A 25,527-nucleotide genomic window follows, 5' to 3' on the forward strand; every position below is an offset into this window, starting at 1 on the left:
GCTTCTGTTAGAGAGTCTGTTTGAAAGAGCCCCCAGACATAGTACAGGAGATGGTCAGAGACTGCAGACATGGTACAGGAGATGGTCAGAGACTGCAGACATGGTACAGGAGATGGTCAGAGACTGCAGACATGATACAGGAGATGGTCAGAGACTGCAGACATGGTACAGGAGATAGTCAGAGACTGCAGACATGGCACAGGAGATAGTCAGAGACTGCAGACATGGCACAGGAGATGGTCAGAGACTGCAGACATGGTACAGGGGATGGTCAGAGACTGCAGACATGGTACAGGAGATGGTCGGAGACTGCAGACATAGTACAGGAGATGGTCAGAGACTGCAGACATACTACAGGAGACGGTCAGAGACTGGAGATATAATACAGGAGATGGTCAGAGACGGCAGACATAGTACAGAAGATGGTCAGAGACGGCAGACATAGTACAGAAGATGGTCAGAGACTGGAGATATAATACAGGAGATGGTCAGAGACTGAGACATAGTACAGGAGATGGTCAGAGACTGCAGACATACTACAGGAGATGGTCAGAGACTGCAGACATACTACAGGAGATGGTCAGAGACTGCAGACATACTACAGGAGATGGTCAGAGACTGCAGACATTATACAAGAGATGATCATAGACTGCAGACATGTTACAAGAGATGGTCCGAGACTGCAGACATGTTACAAGAGATGGTCCGAGACTGCAGACATGTTACAAGAGATGGTCAGAGACTGCAGACATGTTACAAGAGATGGTCAGAGACTGCAGACATACTACAGGAGATGGTCAGAGACTGCAGACATAATACAGGAGATGGTCAGAGACTTCAGACATGATACAAGAGATGGTCAGAGACTGCAGACATTCTACAGGAGATGGCCAGAGACTGAAAACATTATACAAGAGATGGTCAGAGACTGCAGACATGTTACAAGAGATGATCAGAGATTGCAGACATGTTACAAGAGATGATCAGAGACTGCAGACATGTTACAAGAGATAGTCAGAGACTGCAGACATACTACAGGAGATGGTCAGAGACTGCAGACATAACACAGGAGATGGTCAGAGACTGCAGATATGTTACAAGAGATGATCAGAGACTGCAGACATGTTACAAGAGATGGTCCAAGACTGCAGACATGTTACAAGAGATGGTCTGAGACTGCAGACATGTTACAAGAGATGGTCAGAGACTGCAGTCATATTACAGGAGATGGTCAGAGACTGCAGACATGTTACAAGAGATGGTCAGAGAATGCGGACATATTACAGGAGATGGTCAGAGACTGGAGATATAATACAGGAGATGTCAGAGACTGCAGACATATTACAGGAGACGGTCAGAGACTGCAGACATACTACAGGAGACTGTCAGAGATTGCAGACATACTACAGGAGACGGTCAGAGACTGCAGACATACTATAGGAGACGGTCAGAGACTGCAGACATACTACAGGAGACGGTCAGAGACTGCAGACATACTACAGGAGACGGTCAGAGACTGCAGACATTCTACAGAAGATGGTCAGAGACTGCTGACATACTACAGGAGATAGTCAGAGACTGCAGATATGATACAAGAGATGGTCAGAGACTACAGACATGAAACAAGAGGTGGTCAGAGACTGCAGACATGTTACAAGAGATGGTCAGAGACTGCAGACATACTACAGGAGATGGTCAGAGACTGCAGACATAATACAGGAGATGGTCAGAGACTTCAGACATGATACAAGAGATGGTCAGAGACTGCAGATATGTTACAAGAGATGATCAGAGACTGCAGACATAATAAAGGAGATGGTCAGAGACTGCAGTTCCTATGGACGTTAGTAAATAATGGCCAATCGGCCCTCTCACCTGATCCAGTGATACAGCAACAACGGTTCCTCTGATCAGGAGTCTGCTCACTCTGAATTGCCCGTGGTGACTCCGCTGGGTAGAGCCCAGATCTGTATTCTGGCAATGACTCCATTCCTTTCTCCACCAGGGATGGCGCCAGTCTGTGTGGCTTTCCCTCATGTGGCGCAGGTCAGCGGGGTTCTCTCTCTGGTGGTGTTCCCTCAGCACTGTCCTCTCCCTCTGGAGTCCTGGGTGCACTTCACTGAAAGCTTTCCCGGGCTCCTTGCTCTCTCTTTCCCATTCAGCTGAGCATGCTGTGTGGGCTGCAGTTTCTGTGCTACAGTGGGGCTGCCAGTCCTTGGGGCTACATGTCCCATAATCCTCTTCTTTGCTCCTTTTTTTTTCTTCCCTGGCCGATATGAAGGCGGGGGAAGAAACCTAGTGCGCCACTCACTAGTACAGCAGCGCGCATGAGGGAGAGGGGAGACAAGAGCCCGCGGCTGCAGTGGCATCACTAGGGTTGGTGTCACCCGGTGCGGTAAAACATGGTGTCACCCCCCCTCCACCAACTATAGTCGCCCCTCAGTACAGACCCCCCTCCACTAAGTATAGACCCCCCTCCATCAGTGCAGACCCCCCACTAAATATAAACACCTCCCTCAGTATAGACCCCCCCAGGACAAAACACCCCCCTTTATCAGAATAGACCCCCCTCAGGACAAACCACCCCCCTCCATTAGTACAGACCCCCCCCTGGACAAGCCACCCCCTCCATTAGTACAGAACCCCCCAGAACAAACCACCCCCTCCATTAGTACAGACCCCCCTCAGGACAAACCACCCCCTCCATTAGTACAGACCCCCCTCAGGATAAACCACCCCCCTCCATTAGTACAGACCCCCCTCAGGACAAACCACCCCCTCCATTAGTACAGACCCCCCAGAACAAACCACCCCCCCTCCATTAGTACAGACCCCCCAGGACAAACCACCCCCCTCCATTAGCACAGACCCCCAGGACAAACCACCCCTCTCCATTAGTACAGACCCCGCGACAAACCACCTGCCCCCTTCCATTAGTACAGACCCCCCCCAGACAAACCACCCCCCTACATTAGTACAGACCCCCCAGGACAAATAACCCCCCTCCTGCATTAGTATAGACCCCTCCAGGACAAACCACCTCCTCTACATTAGTACAGACCCCCCAGGACAAATCACCCCCCTACATTAGTTTAGACCCCCCCAGGACAAACCACCCCCTACATTAGTACAGACCCCCCAGGGCAAATCACCCCCCGCCCCTACATTAGTTTAGACCCCCCCCAGACAAATCACCCCCCCTACATTAGTATAGACCCCCCAGGACAAATCACCTCCTCTACATTAGTACAGACCCCCCAGGACAAATCACCCCCCCTACATTAGTACAGAACCCCCCCAGGACAAACCACCCCCTTACATTAGTACAGACCCCCCAGGACAAATCATCCCCCCTACATTAGTACAGACCCCCCCCCAGACAAATCACCCCCCTACATTAGTATAGACACCCCAGGACAAACCCCCCCCCCACATTAGTACAGACCCCCAGGACAAATCACTCCCCCATCATTAGTATAGACCCCCCAGGACAAACCACCTCCTCTACATTAGTACAGACCCCCCCGGATGAATCACCCCCCCCACATTAGTATAGACCCCCCAGGACAAACCACCCCCTCCATTAGTACAGACCCCCCTCAGGACAAACCACCCCCCTCCATTAGTACAGACCCCCCTCAGGACAAACCACCCCCTCCATTAGTACAGACCCCCCAGAACAAACCACCCCCCTTCCATTAGTACAGACCCCCCAGGACAAACCACCCCCCTCCATTAGTACAGACCCCCAGGACAAACCACCCCTCTCCATTAGTACAGACCCCGCGACAAACCACCTGCCCCCTTCCATTAGTACAGACCCCCCCAGACAAACCACCCCCCCTACATTAGTACAGACCCCCCAGGACAAATAACCCCTCCTACATTAGTATAGACCCCTCCAGGACAAACCACCTCCTCTACATTAGTACAGACCCCCCAGGACAAATCACCCCCCTACATTAGTTTAGACCCCCCCAGGACAAACCACCCCCTACATTAGTGCAGACCCCCCAGGGCAAATCACCCCCGCCCCTACATTAGTTTAGACCCCCCCAGACAAATCACCCCCCCTACATTAGTATAGACCCCCCAGGACAAATCACCTCCTCTTACATTAGTACAGACCCCCCAGGACAAACCACCCCCCCTACATTAGTACAGACCCCCAGGACAAATCATCCCCCCTACATTAGTACAGACCCCCCCGGACAAATCACCCCCCTACATTAGTATAGACACCCCAGGACAAACCACCCCCCCACATTAGTACAGACCCCCAGGACAAATCACTCCCCCATCATTAGTATAGACCCCCCAGGACAAACCACCTCCTCTACATTAGTACAGACCCCCCCAGGACAAATCACCCCCCTACATTGGTATAGTCCCCCCAGGACGAATCACCCCCCCTACATTAGTACAGACCCCCCCACGACAAATCGCCCTACCCTACATTAGTACAGACTCCCCAGGACAAATCACCCCCCCTACATTAATATAGACCCCCAGGACAAACCCCCCCACATTAGTACAGACCCCCCAGGACAAATCACCCCCCCCTACATTAGTACAGACCCCCCCTCCATTAGGCTAATTAAAAACAGAACAGGAGAACAGAGCTCAGACTTGGGCAGCAGGCAGGACTCGGAGTTACACACAGGTGAAGTGGAACACGTCGGGCTCTGGCTCGGAACGCCTCCCCCCCGTGACATCACTGCGCAGCCGCGGCTGGTCTCTCTCTGAACACAGAGACAGCCGCTCCGGTCTCTGGCTGTCTCGCTCTCCTCCTCTGACAGGAGGAGAGAGGGGGGATGGTGGGCGCAGTGGCGATGACCGGCGGAGAGAGCCGCCTACGGACAAGGAGAGGAGGAGGGAGGGGAGCACTCTGGTGCTTCAGCGGACAGCGCCCCCACCACCCCGTGCACCCCAGCCAGGATCTGCCCTGGTTACACAGTAAGGCCCCATGCACACAGACTGTACAACATCCCAGAGCCACAGGATGCTGCATGTTTCCCTGGATGCACTCTGCTAACTGATCAAAAAAAACAAAAAATGATCCATACAGTATATGGCCAGCCTTATTTATTGTGCACATGATAGAATAATTTAAATAAATCTTCATGCATTTTATTATGTGAATATTCTCAAATACTTAAAGTGCTGGTAAAGGCTGAAGGTTTTTTACCTTCATACATTCTATGCATGAAGGTAAAAAAACCATTTGTGTGCAGCTCCCCCCTCAGCACCCCTAATACTTACCTAACCTCGATCTCGATCCAGCGATGTGAACAAGACTTAAAGCTCTCCTGGGTCTCTCCCTCCTCATTGGCTGAGATGCAGGAGCCATTAGCTGATGTCAATCACAGCCAGTGAGGTGGGAGCAGGGGGCAGGGCTAAGCTGTGCTCTCTGTGTCTTAACCACTTCAGCCCCAGACCATTTGGCTGCCCAAAGACCAGAGGACTTTTTACAATTTGGCACTGCGCTGATTTAACTGATAATTGCGCGGTCATGCAATGTTGTACCCAAACGAAATTTGCATCCTTTTTTTTCCACAAATAGTGCTTTCTTTTGATGGTAATTGATTGCCTCTGCTATTTTCATTTTTTGTAATATAAACGGAAAAAGACAGAGAATTTTGAAAAAAAATTATATTTTCTACTTTTTGTTATAAGAAAAATCCAATAAACTAAATTTTAGTCATACATTTAGGCCAAAATGTATTCAGCCACATGTCTTTGGTAAAAATGTCAAAAAGCGTATATTTATGCGTTTGCGCAAAAGTTATCATATCTGCCATCTTTGGTACATTTACTGCAATTTACGCAGCTTTTAGTTTGACTGCCTATCTCATTTCTTGAGGTATTAAAATGGCAGGGAAGTACAACCCCCCCCCCCAAAAAGTAAAAACCCAAAGGAATCTGCTGAGAGGAATGTTGAGCCCATTGAATATAACATTTTTTTGTCCCAAGTGATTGAATAATGACAACAACAAAAAAAAATTTTTACAAAAAGTTGTCCACTAAATGATATATTGCTCACACATGCCATGGTTATATGTGGAATTGCGCCCCAAAATACATTTTGCTGCTTCTCCTGAGTACGGGGATACCACATGTGTGGGACTTTTTGGGAGCCTAGCCACATACGGGGCCCTGAAAACCAAGCACCGACTTCAGGATTTCTAAGGGCGTAAATTTTTGATTTCACTCCTCACTACCTATCACAGTTTTGAAGGCCATAAAGATGGCACAACCCCCTTACGCCCTTAGAAATCCTGAAGGCGGTGCTTGGTTTCGGGGCACAGTACGTGGCTAGGCTCCCAAAAAGGCCCACACATGTGGTATCCCCGTACTCAGGAGAAGCAGCAGAATGTATTTTGGGGTGTAATTCCACATATGCCCATAGCATGTGTGAGCAATATATCATTTAGTGACAACTTTGTGCAAAAAAAAAAAAAAAGTTTGACATTTTCCCGCAACTTGGGGGAAAATATAAAATATTCCATGGACTTAAAATGCCTCCCAGCAAATAGCTTGGGGTGTCTACTTTCCAAAATGGGGTCATTTGGGGGGGGGGGGGTTTGTGCCATCTGGGCATATCCAACTGTGATAGGCGGATAGGAGTGAAATCAAAAATTTATACCCTTAGAAAGCCTGAAGGCGGTGCTTGGTTTTCGGGGTCCCGTACGCGGCTTGACTCCCAAAAAGTCTCACACATGTAGTATCCCCATACTCAGGAGAAGCAACAGAATATATTTTGGGGTGTAATTTCACATATGCCCATGGCATGTTTGAGCAATATATCATTTAGTGACAACTTTGTGCAAAATTAAAAAAAAAAAGTTTGTAATTTTCCCGCAACTTGTGGCAAAATATAAAATATTCTATGTACTTGGCATGCCTCTGAGCAAATACCTTGGGGTGTCTACTTTCCAAAATGGGGTCATTTGGGGGGGGGAGGGGTTTGAACTGTCCTGGCAATTTATGCACAACATTTAGAAGCTTATGTCACACATCACCCACTCTTCTAACCACTTGAAGACAAAGCCCTTTGACACTTTTTGTTTACATGAAAAAATATTTTTTTCTTGCAAGAAAATTACTTTGAACCCCCAAACATTATATATATATTTTTTTAAAGCAAAGGCCCAACACGTTGGGTGTTTCATTTTTTTTTTTTTCACACAGTATTTGCACAGCGATATTTCATTTTTTTGTTTTTTAAATTTAATGCACTAAAACACACTATATTGGCCAAATGTTTGATGAAATAAAAAAGATGATCTTAGGCCGATTACATGGATATCAAACATGACATGCTTTAAAATTGCGCACTAACGTGGAGCGGCGACAAACTACATACATTTTTAAAAGCCTTTAAAAGCTTTTACAGGTTACCACTTTAGATTTACAGAGGAGGTCTACTGCTAAAATTACTTCCCTCGATCTGACCTTTGCAGTGATACCTCACATGCATGGTGCAATTGCTGTTTACATATGACACCAGACTGACGCTTGCGTTCGCCTTTGCGCGAGAGCGGGGGGGGGGGGCAGGGGTGCTTTTTTTATTTTTAAACTGTTCCTTTCATTTTTTTAAATCATTTTTATTGTTATCTCAGGGAATATAAATATCCCCTATGATGGCAAAAGGTAGTGACCGTACTCTTTTTTTTTTTTTTTTTTTGAAAAAATTGGGGTCTATTAGAACCTAGATCTCTCCTCTGCCCTCAAAGCATATGACCACACCAAGATCGGTGTGATAAAATGCTTTCCCAATTTCCCAATGCTCTGTTTATATCAGGCAAAATCTAAGTCATGAAATGCTCATAGCTTCCGGTGTCTTAGGCCATAGAGATGATTGGAGCCATTCTGGTCTCTGATCAGCTCTATGGTCAGCTGGCGGAACCACCGGCTGCATTCTCAGGTTCCCTGTTGGGACAGGAGAGCCAGAGAAAACCATGGAAGACGGTGGGGGGGACATTCCCTCCCACTGCTTGTAAAAGCATTCCAGAGGCTAATTAGCTGCTAGGATTGCTTTTACATGAAAGCCGACCACTGGTTGAAAAGAATGATACCAAGATGATACTTAAACCCGCAGGCATCATTCTGGTATATGTAAAAAACAAAAGATGCAGCGCTAGCACAATATGTGAAAAAATTTGTGACTGAAGAAAACTAAGGCAGAGTCTCATAAGCATATCAGCGTCTGATCAATAGTGAAAAATTCATATGAGACATAATCTAGTGAACAATAATACAAAGAATATATAAAACTTTACATGTGAAAAATGCAAAGAGGAAAAGACCCATTAAGTATCAGTCAATGAGTAAACAAGAAAAAAACACCCATCTGTGAAGATGCAAAAAACCAGAAAAAAGAAAGGGTAATCTTCTGTGTAGTTTCACACCCTAGGTGAGTAATATAATCCGTTTACCAGATGGCGATGACTGCTGTTACGGAAGTCTCGCCCAGCTCAGGGAAATCGGTCTCCCCAAAACCAAAGGCACAATACAGCAGCTAGCGGTGGATAATTCTCGGGAATATGAAACAAAAAACTTCCATAGTGTAATATATACAAATAAGGTGATTTATTGAAATTGAAAAGAATCACACTTACAATGTTGCAGTCAATTAAGAGCAGTGGAGTATGGCATTTTATTTTTTATTTTATTTTAGGTACTTGTATAGCGCCGTCAATTTACGCAGCGCTTTACATATACATTGTACATTCACATCAGTCCCTACCCTCAAGGAGCTTACCATTTAAGGTCCCTAACTCACAATAATACATACTAGGGAAAATTTAGACAGGATCCAATTAACCTACCAGCATGTCTTTGGAGTGTGGGAGGAAACCGGAGTACCCGGAGGAAACCCACGCAGGCACAGGGAGAACATGCAAACTCGAGGCAGGTAGTGTCATGGTTGGGATTGTGCTGCCCTATGGCATAAGAATGAATAGCGGTGTCTCCATCTGTTGAACTTCACTTCCTACGATCGTTTGTTAGCCCATCTGAAAACGTAATGATGTCACCGTCGCAGGCTCCTCCCTGCGCGTTTCGTCACGATAGGATGTCATCTGGGGATTGGCCAGGTGACAGTGTCATCACGTTTAGGCATTATATACACCGTAGGCACCATCTTGACTACTAGCAGCCAGATCAATATAATGGGAAAAGGACGGTTCACCCATCTTAGTTGCTGGCCATCAAATAGGGCAATAATGAACATAGGCTAATATAGAAAGTGAAGAAAAAGGATGCCATCTTGTGGCGAAAATGGATATGGATAATAATAGGATGGCATAAACAAACCAGAAAAGAAGGACAAACAGACGCCGACACCGCAACTAATCATAGAAAGTGACCATAGAAAATGACATTAGCCATACATAAAGACAATAGTTATGGGCGCTTAACATAGTCTAAAATATATTATACATAAATAATTAATCCACAAATAAAATAAGTCCAGAAATAAAACTATAAAAAATAAGGAATAAAAAAGAAAATAAAAAATATAATAAAAAGTGCAATTATGCATTATTTATAAAACAATTAATGTCCCATTCAACATTTAATCCATGAGGTATATAAGATTTCATGTCAAAGATCCATCTGGTTTCGAGCCTAGAGATGGATCTAACCATATTAGTGCCTCTCCAATGGGGTATGAGCAAGGAAGAGAGTACATTTCAGTTTTTTATTGTGATATTTTGCATAGTGTCTTGACAAGTTATGCTTTGTAAACCCTTGCTTAATATTAGCCACATGTTCTGATAAACGCACATGTAGTTCACGCTTTATGCATCCAATATATTGTTTTGAACATGGACATTGAATAAGATAAACTACATACTGAGTGGAGCATGTGATAAAAGACTTGATGTTGTATATCCTATTTGTGACTGTTGATTGAAAAGTTTCACATTTCCTCCCTCTGTTAATTTGACAAATATTGCACTTACGGCAGGGAAAAAAAATATTCATGTTTTAAAAAAGGAAATGGTTTTGGGAGGGTCGACTATATTTGAAGCAATACTATGTCTCAAAGAGGGAGCACCCCTATATATCACTACCGGTTTGTCTGGGATAACTGCACAGAGTATTTTATCGTTTTTAAGTATGTTCCAATATTTCTGGAAGATTTTTTTTTTTTTTTTTAACAGAAAAATGTTGGTTGGAATAGCCTGTGATCATGGACCATTCAAACTTATTGGCAGGTGCATGGTTACATTCTCCTTCTCTGTGTAGCATAAGGGACCTATCCATATTGGCAACCCTATTGATGGTAGTATCAATGTCATCTTCCAAATAGCCTTTATCCAAAAAACGCTGTTTTAATATTAAAGCTTGTTGATGGTAATCCGAAATGTCAGTACAGTTACACCTAATCCGCTGAAACTGACCTTTAGAGACAGCATCTAGCCATGATGGATGATGGCAGCTGGAGAGTGGAATGTTGGCATTCCGATCCATCTCCTTAAAGTGTGTATTGGTAGTCAGACGACCATTTTTGACCATGATGTTTAGGTCAAGAAAGTGAATCTCAGAATAGCTAGCTTCAAAATGTAGGGATATACCCCTATCATTTTGATTAAGTTGTGAGAAAAAGTTCTCAAGGGAAGGTAAATCTCCGTCCCACAAGAGAAGGACATCATCGATGTAACTTCTCCAGAAACGCAGCTCTTTGGGGGGGATTATTATCAATAACTTCTTTCTCCCATCTGGTCATGAATAAATTAGGCCAGACTGGGCGCAAACGTGGCGCCCATGGCTACGCCCCAAGTTTGCAAGAAGAAATCACTCCCAAACCACAAGTAATTGTGGCTTGTAGCAAAACTGAGAAGTGCTATAATAAAATTGTAGCTGCGATAAAGAAGGGTCTTGATCAAGATAGAAATTTACTGCTTCAAACCCCTGCTTGGAATAAAGGTGTAGAGAGAGGCCACATCGGCCGTAGCCAGTATGTAGCCCTCGTTCCACTCACACACATCAAGCAGGTTGATGACTTGAGCAGTGTCCTTCAAATATGAAGGAGTCGCAGCCACCAGGGGCTGAAGAAAATTGTCCACATATCTGCCAATCCTAGCTGTGATTGAGTCTATGCCACTAATGATAGGGCGACCCAGGGGTTTAGAAAGGTTCTTGTGGATTTTTTGGCAGGTAGTACATAACTGGAACCCTCGGAGCAGAGTGAACCAGGTATGCTTTTTTTTTTTATTCAAAATACCTTGCTCAAATCCCCTGTCAACTAAGCCCTGGAGCTCTCTTTTGAACTTGACTGTAGGGTTTGAGGCCAAAGGTAACTACGTATCATGGTCAGATAAAAGTCTATTCATTTCCTCCAGAAAACTAGTTTTGTCCAAAATAATCCCCCCTCCTCTATCTGCAGGACATATGACCATGTAATTCCGTTCGCAGATTTGTTTTAAATGATGTTGAAAGTCACTTTTGATGTTGTTTTTAGGACCTTTAAGCGCTATCAAGTCCTTAATAACCATTTCTTTAAAGACTTGTATTGATGGAGCGACAAAACCTGGGGGGGGTTGAATAGTGAAGCATTCGAAAGGTTAGTATGTCTAACTGGGATATTGGCCACATCTCTAGCAACAACCTGGGGTGCGGGATTAGCAACACCGCGAGTCACAAGGGAAGGCGTATTGACAGGGAGAATCTGACTTTGATTTCCAATAGGATTAAGAATAAAATGCCTTTTAATATTAATTTTTCGTATAAATTTGTGCACATCGAATGTCTCAAATTTTTTCAATCCATGTGGAGGTGTGAATTTTAGGCCTTGACTAAGGACTCTTTGTTCACCCTCAGGTAATTGAACTGTACTTAAATTGAAGACACTGCTAATGTCTAATGCTTTATTTTCTTTGGACCTGATCCTCCACCCCTCTCTGGTGCCTCTTTCTTTGTATCCCCTTTTTGCTCTGTTGTTGCTCGTGGGAAACAAACGAGTCTGGCTACCATCTGTGTAATTTTGAGGTGAATCTTGATAATCATCTCTTGATTGACTAGAAAAATCTACATATTGATTAGGGTGCCTAGTAATGACATGATTATCCTCAAAAAAGGTATCTTGATGGTAAGAAAGGGGAGTGAATCTATTTTGTAAAGGGATCTGTCTCTCACGAGTAGTATAAGCCCGTGGGGCAGGCAAAGGGTTTCTAAATTCCCCCCTATATTCCCAGGGCCTTTGGAAATTATCTCTAGGATCACCTCTGTAATCCCATTGTTTCTGCTGTTGATAATTTCCGTTGAGAGGTATCCTGGGATGATGGTTACCTCGAATGTTACTCTTACGGGGCGGGCCTTTGTGATAGGATCCTTGAGAGGTCCCTTAAGAGGAAGTCCCTTGACGGGTTTGTTTGTCATTATTTCAAAAAGGTTTGGGCCTAACACTAGGTGTACCTCCTTGGCTAGTCCGGGGAGAAAAAACAGTAGGGACAACCCCAATACTCCCACTGGTTTGTGATGAGGGTGGCATAGCCCTATTGGAAAAAAGGGGGTGGGGGAGGCTGTAGTGGAAATGCCTGATGAATAGCCATCCTTTCACCTACAATGGGTTCATCTGAAGCAATTTGCCATTTGAAGACTGCTTTGTTAGAGTGGTCTGCAAAATCGTGATTATATTTTTTTTCTTTTTTTGATTTTCTGGTCATTATCTTCTTTCTCAAGAAATTGTCTCAAATGATAAGATTTTTGTTTATAAACTTCTTGATCCTTATACAATATTAATTTGTCTCAGACCAAAGAAATGTCATCATTTAAAATCTTGAGTTTGTCCCGTTTCTTACCCAGCAAAAAAATCGAGAAATTTGATGCCAGTATCATTGAAATAGACAAACCAGCCCTCACCCATTTGGGGGTTCACCTCCCATCTTAAGCTACGAGGCACCATCAAAACAATATATTGGACGCACGAAGCGTGAACTACATGTGCGTTTATCAGAACATGTGGCTAATATTAAGCAAGGGTTTACAAAGCATAACTTGTCAAGACACTATGCAAAATATCACAATAAGAAACTGAAAGGTACTCTCTTCCTTGCTTTCAATAAAATATATCCCCATTTGGAGAGGCACTAATATGGTTAGATCCATCTCTCATTATTGCCCTATTTGACGGCCAGCAACTAAGATGGGTGAACCGTCCTTTTCCCATTATATTGATCCGGCTGTCACTAGTCAAGATGGTGCCTACGGTGTATATAATGCCTAAACGTGATGACACGGTCACCTGGCCAATCCCCAGACGACGTTCTATAGTGACGAAATGCGTAGGGAGGAGCCTGCGACGGTGAAGTCAGTACGTTTTCGGATGGGCTAACAAACGAACGTAGGAAGTGAAGTTCAACAGATGGAGACACCACTATTCATTCTTATGCCATACTCCACTGCTCTTAATTGACTGCAATATTGTAGGTGCGATTCTTTTCAATTTCAATAAATCACCTTATTTGTACATATTACACTATGGAAGTTTTTTGTTTTATATTCCCGAGAATTATCCACCGCTAGCTGCTGTTCCTGCATTGTGCCTTTGGTTTTGGGGAGACCAATTTCTCTGAGCTGGGCGAGACTGCCGTAACAGCAGTCATCGCTATCTGGTAAGCGGATGATATTACTCACCTAGGGTGTGAAACTATATGGAAGATTCTTTTTTCTGTTTTTTTTGCATCTTCACGGATGAGTGTTTTTTCTTGTTTACGCATGGACTGATACTTGATGGGACGTTTCCTTTTTGCATTTTTCACATGTAAATTTTTATATATGTCTTTGTATTATTGTTCACTAGATTATGTCTCTCATGAATTTTTCACCATTGATTACATGCTGATATGCTTATGAGACTCTGCCTTAGTTTTCTTCAGTCACAAATTTTTTCACATATTATTTCTAGCACTACATCTTTTGTGTTTTTGCATGTACTTTTGGAGTTTGATACTAGACTTTCATGTGCTGGCAGCTTTTATCAATTTTATTTGACACTTATTCACTATTTGTTTTTATTTTGTTATTTCTTATTTCTAGCGCAGCTTCAGCCTTTGGGCTTTTGTTTTTTCTGTATCATTCTGGTATAACCACTCAAAGTCCAGCAACATACCAGTACGTTGCTGGTCCTTGTTGGGCATATATTGTAATCTTTTTTTTTTTCATGCAGCCTGTGGGCTGAACAAAAAAAGATTGATCGGTGGGTATGCCCACCATCAGAATACCTCCCTTCATCCTCCCACTTCTAATGATGGGCATACATGCACCATTTTTTTTTTAACTGTGGTGGTGAAATCACCTCCTACAGCGCTGGGGTCACGGCTTTATGTATCGTGGGAGCAAATGCTGTTGCTGTCAAGATAAATAAATCTGCGCTGAAGCTGAATGATGTACCTGTAAAACAAAAAACTGGTTAACAATAAAACATTGCAGAATAGAATACAGTAAAAAAGAGCAGAACCATAGAGAGAGAACAATAAAACAACAACTATTCTTGTTTTTTTTTATTTCTATATTTGTTTTAGTGGGGTTTTTTTTGTTTTTTACTTTTTTTTACACTTTTATTTGTAACTGTTCGGTTCCAGGTTCGGGTATCTCAAAATGCAATGGCATCTTGGGAGGCCCTGTGAAAGTGTGTCCTAGTCTGTGCAGTGCTGTACCCTACGCTAATACTCCACTAGTGTATGGTAGAGTTCAAAACATTCACCAATGCAAAGACCAGGATTTTTAGGACAGGAGAGACAATAATAGCGGGTGTCACGCCTATATCCACGTTTTCTACAGACACAGTGAGGTGGAGCACCGTCTGGAAACAGAAGGGCTCTGACGATCTCTTACTGGAATTTAAGGAAGGATCCAGTCCCTCCTGAAGCCCTGTATAGCACATGAGCATTCAGCAAAGCTAATTGAAATAAGTATACAGACACATTTTTGTACCAGCGTCTGGCCTTACGGGCAATTAGGTACGGCGCCAACAACTGGTCTTTGAGGTCCACCCCTCCCATATTAAGGTTATATTCATGGACACAGAGGGGTTTCTCCACAACACAGGTCGCTGTAGGAATTTGGACCGTCGTGTCTGCATGAAGGGAGGAAAGAACGAAAACATTCTTATTATCCCTGCACTTCACAGCAAGCAAATTATTACACTTGAAGCAGGCTCTCTCCCCCAGCCTAAGACGAGAATCTACAAGCCTCTGGGTTAAGGGATACATACAAATGGTACCCCTTTCCGAATAAGGGTGACACCAAGTTGCACAAAATCTTGCCAACGCTCCCTATGTAATCTGGGCAGTTCTCCGGCTCTACGTGGCTATCTCTTCCCTCGTAAACTATAAAACTACAAGTATAGCCTGTGGCCCTGTCACAGAGTTTATACATCTTGACCCCATATCTGGCATGATACTGTTTGAAAGACAAGCGGCCAGAAAATTTAATCGGGGACTCATCAACGCAGACAACTTAATGGGGAGTAAACAAGTCTGCAAAACATTGGTTGAAGTGGTTTACGAGAGGCCGAATGTTGTAGAGCCGATCGTATCCAGGGACTCCAAGAGGACGACAGAGTTCATTGTTGTTGAAAGGCAGGAACCACAAGATCTGCTCGTATCATGCCCTGGTCATGGAGGCAGAGAACACGGACATATGGTAAATTGGGTCAGTGGACCAATATGGCCACAACTTACTAATTTTAACTATGCCCATGTCAAGGGATAGGTCCAGAAAGATCTTAAATTCAGAAACCGTAATTGGTTTCCAATCTCTGGCAAGGGAGGGCTGGGGATTAGCGGCGATGTATTGACCAGCATACAAATTGCTTTGGTCCACAATAGATCTATAGAGATCTTCGGTGAAAAACAGCAAATAAAAATCAAGTGACGTAAAATCAACTGTTTCCACCTGAATGCTGGGTTGGCCAGTGAATGGGGGAAGTATGGGTGCTGCAGAAGTGGTGGGCTCCCAATCAGGATTGGCGAATTCTGCAGGAAGGACACTATGGGCTCGATGGGCCTGTCTTTGTCTTCTTGGTGGCAGTGGGACACTACTTGTGCTTGCCACCTCGCCAGCTTGAACTGCACTTATGGGCCGCGTTAACACATGATACTGCAGTGCTGGATGTACGACCAGGGTGTACTAGGCTGCTGGTGCTTGCCAGTTCACCAGAAGGATGAGCCGCACTAGTACTTCTCTGCTCCATACGAGAGCCCTGCGGTTCTTGCACCTCAACAACAGCAAAAAAAGATTGTGATCTGGTACGCCTGACCTTGGCAGGGACCACAACTCCGTCGTCAGAGCTATCTGTCATGGAGCCACTGTCTACAGGATCGTATTCTGAGCCTGAATCTGACAGATGAGTGACTTCCTCTTCACTATCTGTCATGCTCAGAAACCTGTAGGCCTCTTCACTAGTGTACCTTTGATTTGTCATTTTGGGCTCTAAATTCACTGGTACACTAGTGAGACTCGCAGGAAAAAAAGCTCCTAGGCTGTCTGCAACTGTATCAAACGCTACCAAAAAAAACTGTTAGCGATTGCAGGGATCAGGCCTGACTCTGTGAATGCTGCAGTTATACATTTAGTGTTTTGTAAGTGACAGTGATCGATCGATACTGCATTTAGGTGGGCTGGGTGGAGGGGCAAAACGCAGGTGCTAGCAGGTATCTGGGCTGCTCCCGCTAACACTGCATTTTTGGGAACCCTAAACTGCTGGAGATCTGATCATATGGTATTTCGTTCAGATACTATACCACTAAGGGAGGTGTATTCTGCGTGCGTAGGTGTTAGCGGTACTGGCACTAATCTGATGCTGCCTGGGGCGAAGCAGACCCTTTCTGACACTAAAACCTAACTGATATCACCCGCCGGGCAATCAGGGGGTTAAACCTTTATTAGGTAATAAGCGGCGGGTATAAAAAAACAAACTAACTAACCAGCATCACCCGTAACACTTATACGGTGATCACTGGTGAAAGGGTTAACTAGGAGGCAATCAGGGGGTTTAAACCTTTATTAGGTAGTATATGGGGGTACCTGACGCTATAAAAAGCTGACGGTGAACCTAAATAACAGGCTAGCTAGCGTCACCCGTGACACTTATACGGCGATCAGAAAAATGATCGTTTAGTGACACTGGTGACAGGGGCTGAAAGGGTTAACTGTGGGCAATCAAGGGGTTAAACCTTTATTGGGGGGGTTAGGGGGGTACCCTAGACCTAAAGGGGCCTAACAGCCCTAATACTTATAACAGTCACAAATGACACCAATGCAGTGATCAGTAAAAAAATGAAAACTGCTAATGGTGTCACTGTGACAGGGGTTGACGGGGTGATCGGGGGGTGATTTGTGTGCCTACGTGTATTGGTGTTAGTGTGCTGTTGGTGCAAACTCACAGTGATGTCTTCTCTCCTCGGGCTCCAGACGAAAAGACCGCACGAGGAGAGAGGACATCACTTCCTCTGCTTCTGTTTACATTTCAGAAGCAGAGGAAGCTTCTCATTCGTCAGGAGCGATCGCGAGGGGGTGGCCATGAATCGGTGGCCTCCCCTTCAGCACGGGTCATTCCTGGAACAAAGCCGACTGCCGCAGGCACGGGGGGGGGGGGCCAGGGACGTACAGGTACGCCCATATGCCTGCCCGTGCCATTCTGTCGACATACATCATCGTGCGGTGGTCGGCAAGTGGTAAAGGATGCAGAAACTCGGCTCAGGAGTGAGAACACGTGAGTCCCCCACTGCAAGCGTCTTGATATGGGGTCACTCGGCAAGATAAAGAGCCGGCGGGGGGTCCCAATAAAAGGAGAATTGGGGCTTCTCTGTGCAAAATCACTGCACAAAGCAGGTAAGTATATTGTTGGTTTTTTTTAAATACAAATTTTCCTTTACAATACTTTAAAATAAACTGAGTCAGAGGCCTGTATTCTGTGTCTGTAGTTGGTCTTCGTATCACATCAGCAAGATTGTCATATTTATTACTTTTTTCTAATAATGCAGGGTTTCTCAACCAAGGTTCCATGGAACCCTAGGGTTCCTCCAGAGATTGTTAAGGGTTCCTTATGCAATGAGCAAATTATTCCTCTCAGATAAGTTCCCACTGATGCCATTGATCATTTTAGCTATCTATAAGGGGGAAATTCTTCCCAATAACCACAACAGTATTAAGCATTCTTCTCACTGTCCATCACATCAATGTATCATGAGTTGTAGATATATTAATTTTAGCAGGGGTTTCCTGAGACCGCAAAGTTATTTACAGGGACCCTCTGTTGAAAAGTAAATAATATATAATAGTAATGTTTGTGTTTAAAATGTAATATTTTCAAAGTTGATAGCTTGCAAATATCTGTTTGGTATAGTAGCCTTATTTACAGCGTTATAATTCATGGTGTATATTCATCCTGTACAGTACAGCCTTGGTTTGTGAGCATAATTCCTTCCAGAAGCATGCTTGTAATCCAAAGCACTCTTTATATCAAATCAAATTTCCCCATAGAAAATTATGAAAACTCAGATGATTCCTTCAACAACTATTTATTCATATAAAAATGATTACGGCAAAAAAAAGTATAAGGTGTACTATAAACATAAAACTAATAAAACTGCACTTCAAAATACAGTACTGTACAGTAGTAGGAATACTGTACTGTACCTCTGTGTTGCAAACGTTTTAAGGTAAAAAAAAGATTGTGCACAGTGACAATGTTATGGAGTCTGGTGCTCACCTATTTAGAGCCGCTGTGTATACTGTACACTGTGTACACAGCTCTGTATGTGGCCAGAGGTTGGTGCTCATCTATTTAAAGCAGCTCTGTATACAGTGCTGTATATTCAGTAAAGCTGCTGGTGAACAGTACAACCCTGTATGTGGCCACAGGGTCAGCTCACAGTGCTTCCAAGAGAACTCGGAAACTGTTGACATCACTTCTGGGTATGCCCGCTGGGAGTGTCTGAGTGTCTCCAGGAAGTGCTGGGAGCCACCATCGCCCGCAAATCTCTGGCCACATACAAAGCTGTACTGTATGCTGTACACCACCTTAACTGTACATATACACAGAGGCTTTACATGGATGAGCAACAGGCTCCTTCACATTGTGAGTGTAATTCTTTTTATTTCTACAAAAAAAAACAAAAAAAAAATCTCGTATATCAAGACAGCGCTCGCAGATCAAGGCAAATTTTTTAAAAAAAGTTGCTTGTCTTTCAAAATGCTCATAAACCACGTTACTCGTAAACCAAGGTTTCACTGTATTGGGATTTTCTCAAACCTCCTCAAGTGTAGGCTAATCTCTGTTTTTTTTTTTTTTTTTTTTTTTATAGAAGAATCTGCTGTGTGAAGATGATATGATGTCACTTACATAGATGTTTCCATTTGCATATTGAAACATTTTGGAGTTTTTCAACTGAAAGAAGGACTTTCACTTGATATGTTCATGATGGATGAAGAAATGACTGCATAAATTAGTTATAGCATTAAACAGATATGTTCATGTATTTGGGCTTCAGTGAAAACAAATGAATAAAGCATTGTGCAGTGACCTATATTTACAGTCTTGCAAAAATTGTCAATTTAACACAAGCCATGAAACTCTGGTATTGGTTTTATACAGTCTTGCACATGACATTTTAAGCAATGAAATGTCCACTCCTTGCACATTTATTAAAGATATTGCTTACTATTCATTTTTATTGGGCTAGTCATTTTTATTGATAAGGTTATACTCCAGGCCACTAAAGCAAATGTCTACAGAAATGATATCTGTATTAAGGCTGCTATCAGATTCTTTGCAAAACAGTCAAACTTACTATACAGTACATAGCTTTTTGGCAGTCTTGGTGCTCTAACACAAAAAACAAACCTTTATTTCCGTAGAAGGATTCTAGTTTGATTGTGTGAGATTTAATTTAATATATTTTCAAACCATGCATTTTGGTTTAAATAATGTTTTTCTGAACTGTCTGCACCAGATTCCTATAAATATGTTAGTCACTTTATCTCTCACACTTGTACACACCCTATGGATCAGAATTTTTTTTACATTTACTGCTATGGGTCTGTTTATTTGGCAATGACTTTTGCTTAAAAAACAAAGTAATACATACAGTATTCAAATGTAAAAGGCAAACACGATTATCTTTTGGTGATATTGTCTTGCAAGCCATAAAAAAAAAAATAAAAAAAAAAATAAAAAAGCCCTTTATTCTACTTAATTAAAAAAAAAAAAAAAAGGTGTTGAACTATACATTTGATTCTGTCATTTGTCCTGGAAACAATTGCAAACATTTATAAATGAAGTAATACCTTTATTTAATTTTGCATTTGTTTTTAATTCAACACTTTACTTCACACCTTCAGACTAACATGCACCTATCAAGTTATTTTCCTTTTTTTAAATTGGTACCACATTTTCTCTATGCCAATCATTTGGTACCATTCCAGTTTCTTTAAAAAAGCCATCTGGACCTGGTGATGTGTTTACATAAAGTTTCTCTAGTCTCTTTTGGACCTAATGTTTTCAATCAACCACAGAGGTACCTTTGGTGAAACATTGTTAATACTGGCTTTAAGTCTATCAAAACCCGTCTTTTTAATCTATAAAAAACATCTGCCTTATCACTGTCATTTGTGACCAGCTTTCACGTGTTTTTTTTATTATGGATCATATCTGTTCTTTGATAACCCTTTACTATTATTATACTTGAAATTTCTTGGATTTGCTTTACATACTGTATGTCAGCGAAATTTGGTTGTACGCAAAGCACACAGCCAAATCTCCTGTTTCTAATTATAATAACAATTTTGTCTAATGATATAAATACATCTCACCTTTTGATCGTATCCATCCTCTGGTGTGTGCCCCATTCAGCCAACTAGACAAAAAATCACATCCTCATACTTCCAGTTCCAAGATCACACTGCCAGCCAGCCTCAGCTGTCTGCGTGAGTCACTTTATTAGCATATTAATAGGAGGTCCCAAAGCTCAAGGGTTCGGCCTCCAACAGCCAATAACACCTCTTACAAAGCTTGTGACCTCACAGGATATCAATGATCATATAAGGATTTAACAACACAGGATAATGCAACAACCAATGAACAATGGGTACAGGAGTCTTATGGGTGTGTCTGAGCAGAGACAGGGTGCATGTATGCTTGAAAGCCACATGGCTGTCAAACATTAACCCTGTCTCCAACCAGAACCCAAAAGACTCCCGTATTTCCGTTGATAGAAATCCCTATTATACATTGTTCCAGAGAACAATGTATACCTGGATTATTCTACTGTCTTTGTGGACGAGAGATTATCGGCAGGCGTACACTCATTGGGCCACAAATGTGTTGATCAGGCACACAGGGGCAACATGAGAGCACACTCGTTAAACCGATAATGTCTTTGCAGAGCGAACACACCCCCACCAGACGATCGTTCTGTGCATCGCACAGGGGCCCCTAGCTGGCGGACATGTCCCCACTCCACAAACATTTCTCTACATCCCCAAAGAGCTTTTCACTACCAAACGGATCTCAACCAGCGTTGGTCTGCCCCAGTCAGCTCTTTAGAGCGGGCTGCGATTGAACAGACACTGGGAGACTTATGACAATACGTTAATATAAAATTTTCCACAACAGTCCCTCCTCTTGTCATATGATCCCATGTGTCCCTCGATGAATCCTGATCTTCTTCTTAGTCCATAAAAAGTAAAACACGGCTTGGCATGTAGACACTGTTGGAGATGACGTGGTGAGCTGTAGTAGTTGCCGGTCGGTCTGGGATCCTCTGTGTCTTGTACGTGGGTCGGGCTTCGGGGCATCTCATCAGGGAAGATGTGGTCATCTGCTCAGGCTCTGGTCACGCGTCCAATCAGGCAACAGGAGCACCTCATCATGGCATATAGAAGGAATAAAATACAAAAACAACATGAGTATATATACCCCTACTTCCTTCACTAGGATCCGCTGCAAGATAAAAAAAATCCCCAACGATTCCCAAACCCTTAAAAAGGATTCCAACCTTCACTATCTATAGCTCTGGCTTTGCCTTGCAGGGATCTAAACCTTATCCATATGGGCCTGAACTTTGTCACTACTATCCCCGATCCAGATATAACAATCTTTACTTATGAATTCCCAGAAACCCCCTTGGACTGTGGGAACTTCCTTGTAGCTTCAACAGTTACATGAAAACATCTCATCCTCTATGGATGAGAAATTGTTCAAGCGTTTCATAAGCTCAAGCCCCCACTGTGTACAAGCAATTCCCTTCCAGCTGTCCCTGCCATTCTTACCTTCTCTCACGCCATCAGATCTTTGCGATCAGCTGCGACATAAGATGCTGGGACGAGTTTCACCAGCACACATGAACCTCTTGCCTTACGGGAAACTACCTTATAAGCTGTAGATCCGCATTCATACCAAACTACAGTTGAAGCACACTTGTGGGCTACCTCGTTATCCCGATACCAAAGTTGGCAAAAACCAGAGCTATTGTTAAAATTATAATTAATTTTACCCTCTAGAAATGTTTTGTTAAGTTTCTTTGACAGGTGTCTGTTTAAATTTGGGCAGCACAGTGGTGTAGTGGGTAGCACTCTCGTCTAGCAGTAAGAAGGGTCGCTGGTTCGAATCCCAACCACGACACTACCTGCCTGGAGTTTGCATGTTCTCCCTGTGCCTGCGTGGGTTTCCTCCGGGTACTCCGGTTTCCTCCCACACTCCAAAGACATGCTGGTAGGTTAATTGGATCCTGTCTAAATTGTCCCTAGTATATGTATGAATGTGAGTTAGGGACCTTAGATTGTAAGCTCCTTGAGGGTAGGGACTGATGTGAATGTACAATGTATATGTAAAGCGCTGCATAAATTGACGGCGCTATATAAGTACCTGAAATAAATAAATTTTACTAGTCTGTCAAAACTGCTCACACCAATATGAACGTCACATATAGCATGTACCGCCGTCATCGCTGGGACACTAAATACCCGACCATGTGTCCTGTTCTCTTTCTTAGCTAGTTGGGATGCTTTTCATCGTTACCCTTGCCAAAATTTATTAAACAAAAAAATATAAATTAACAAAGATACTTCTCTACTCTTTGTGGTTGATCAGCTTCTTGCAGTGGCTGGCGTGGTCCCATCCCTCAAGCTTCTTTATAATGACCCAGTCACCTGGTTGGAAAGAATGTAAACTGGTTATTGTGTCAGGGTCCAGGATGGACTCAAACCCTGTGGTGGACCTTTTGAAGTTCATGTTACAGTGATTGCACCCACCCCATCAGCTGAGAATGTAGGTGACAGCTAATGAGGAAAGTACAATTCTGTTTTTGGTTCACCTTCAAACAAACCTCATATGACAATAACCTAGACATCGGGACAGTGGTCACTGCATAACCTGTGCGTGGCTTACCATCTGGGGTGTAATACCTGGAACCAGTGACAAAAAGTTTCTTAGCATCTGGGATGGGAGCCTCTTTCACCGGACTGCTGCTTGCTGATTCAAATTCCATCAAAGAAAGACAGTCTTGGCACAAACTTGGTTAGAATTAGAGCGGTTAGTATTGTTGGTTTGAAAATGTGTCATTCTCACCACTCTCATCCCTCCTTTTCTTCCCTCCTCAATACAAACTGGAGGAAGACATGCAGGGTTTAGAATGGTGCAGAATAAAACAGTGAAATAGCCTATGATACTTTTACCTTCTTATACACCTATACACACACTTCCAGAAACTGGACCTGAAAAGATACGTATAAACAAAAGTTATTACTCTATCCTTCAAAGAATGGTAAACAATACAATATTCATGTACATTGGTAAATTGTCACTGACAAAACCGACAATAACTAAACCCTCTGTACGTTTTGTTTTTTTCTAAAATGCAACAGCCGCGACACGCAAGAGGGCTGTCACGGGAGGTTCAAACATCTTGTTACCACATACAAACAATGAGACAAAGAAAAATATTTAGATACAAATGTAGGGGAGATATTTCATAGTTCCCAAAAACGAAAAATAAAAACGACCAGATGGAATGCTGCCTTCACTCTTTTAGCGATAGAAAAGAATACAATTTGAAAAGCACGAGAGCATTTCGAAATCTTTGCATGGACCAGCCACACAAAGTTCAAAAACAGGCCTGTGTATTTTTAATCACACAAACGTGTACTACGCATCCATCAACTCACTCAATATTACAGATTTCTGAAGCCACACTACTTCCAAGGTATTTTTATTTTGGGGTCTCGTACCTCCAGACATCAAAAGTACCTTCCAAAGGAATACACCTTACTGTACCCTCTGACCATATCTGCCAATCTTTAAGGGGTCTCATGTCCGGAGCCCCAAACCCAGATCTCATGTGAAGTGCAGCTGTCTGACTGGTGTGGAGCCTCATTTTTTTCCTCCAACGCATGGACCAACATTACTCATGACGATTCAAATCGCTTTTGACGGTCCCTGCGTCCAGGGCACCCTTGCACTGGTTTTCGGATCAATACTGCTTAGTGACTATTTGTACAGTACTGGCACCCGGCGTTCTCCGATTTTACACGGCCTCCCAGTGTGCTAGCGTACTAATCCTCACATTTACATGCTCTACAACCGGTTATCGGCAGCCTTATAAATGTGTTGTCAGACAAACTACAAAGCACCATGAAATCCTCCGCTATTCAAAACAATATTATGGCTTCTATCTGTACCTAGATATTACAACAATAACTTGGATGCCTCCTGTTTGCTCTCTACCCAAAACTGTATTACAGTATAAACCTTAATATATTTTAAAAATAAAAATGATTTTGTCCTTCCAAACACAAGTCAAAAGACCCCAAGCCCCTCCCACCAACTTCCTGTTGCACACCTGAGTAGGAAGAGGGAGGGGGAGGGGAAGGCTCGAATAGCTTCATATTTTGTCTATCAAGACATTACAAAAATCTATGGCTAAACATCAACAAATAAAAACTTTTGTCCAGGAGTGGGTGGAATAAGCCCCCATATTGCAAATGGGAGGGAATCCCCCTTGAGTCACATATCCCCTGGGAAGTCAAACCACAAGTTTTGAGACAGAAATACCACACAACAGTGTAACAAAAGCCAAAAACTGAAACTCCTGCAAAAAGACGGCTGAAGGAATTCTTTTCCCTTCCACTGCAGCCACAAACAAAATGGCGCCATTAACACATGAAATTTAGTTGTTGATCCCGCCAAAATCGAGATTTCTTCACTAGAAACATAAACTTCTTTAAAACAACTGGAATAAAAACCTAAATGATTCCACTGGAAATGGAATTCAGTACAAAACCAGAGATATTTAGCTCGAGACTAAAATCAGCAGAAACAAAAAGGCAGTTGCAGCAATCGAAAATCGGTCCACGGCAAAATGGTAAATGAAACCAGGACTACAGAAAAATGGCCGACATTAATATTACCTAGAAACCTGAGACCCCCACAGGGTGTAAACAGCTCCTATTGTGATGTCCCAACAATGCATGGGCACTTGGATATGCGACAGGCATTTCAACTTAAAACCAATA

At 43.2% G+C, this 25,527-nt stretch overlaps 1 protein-coding gene across 4 annotated transcripts in view; it reads left to right on the forward strand.

Annotated features, from left to right (window-relative positions):
- Positions 1 to 19,685, forward strand: part of LOC141103381 (coagulation factor XIII B chain-like) — a gene marked incomplete in the record, with an annotated part of 968,440 nt that extends 948,755 nt beyond the window's left edge. For all 4 annotated transcript variants that reach the window (XM_073592895.1, XM_073592894.1, XM_073592896.1 and 1 more), the window contains 1 exon segment: positions 19,323 to 19,685.
- Positions 19,686 to 25,527: the final 5,842 nt, after the last annotated feature.

Source organism: Aquarana catesbeiana, linkage group LG07 (assembly GCF_042186555.1).
Source record: "Aquarana catesbeiana isolate 2022-GZ linkage group LG07, ASM4218655v1, whole genome shotgun sequence".
NCBI lineage: Eukaryota > Metazoa > Chordata > Amphibia > Anura > Ranidae > Aquarana > Aquarana catesbeiana.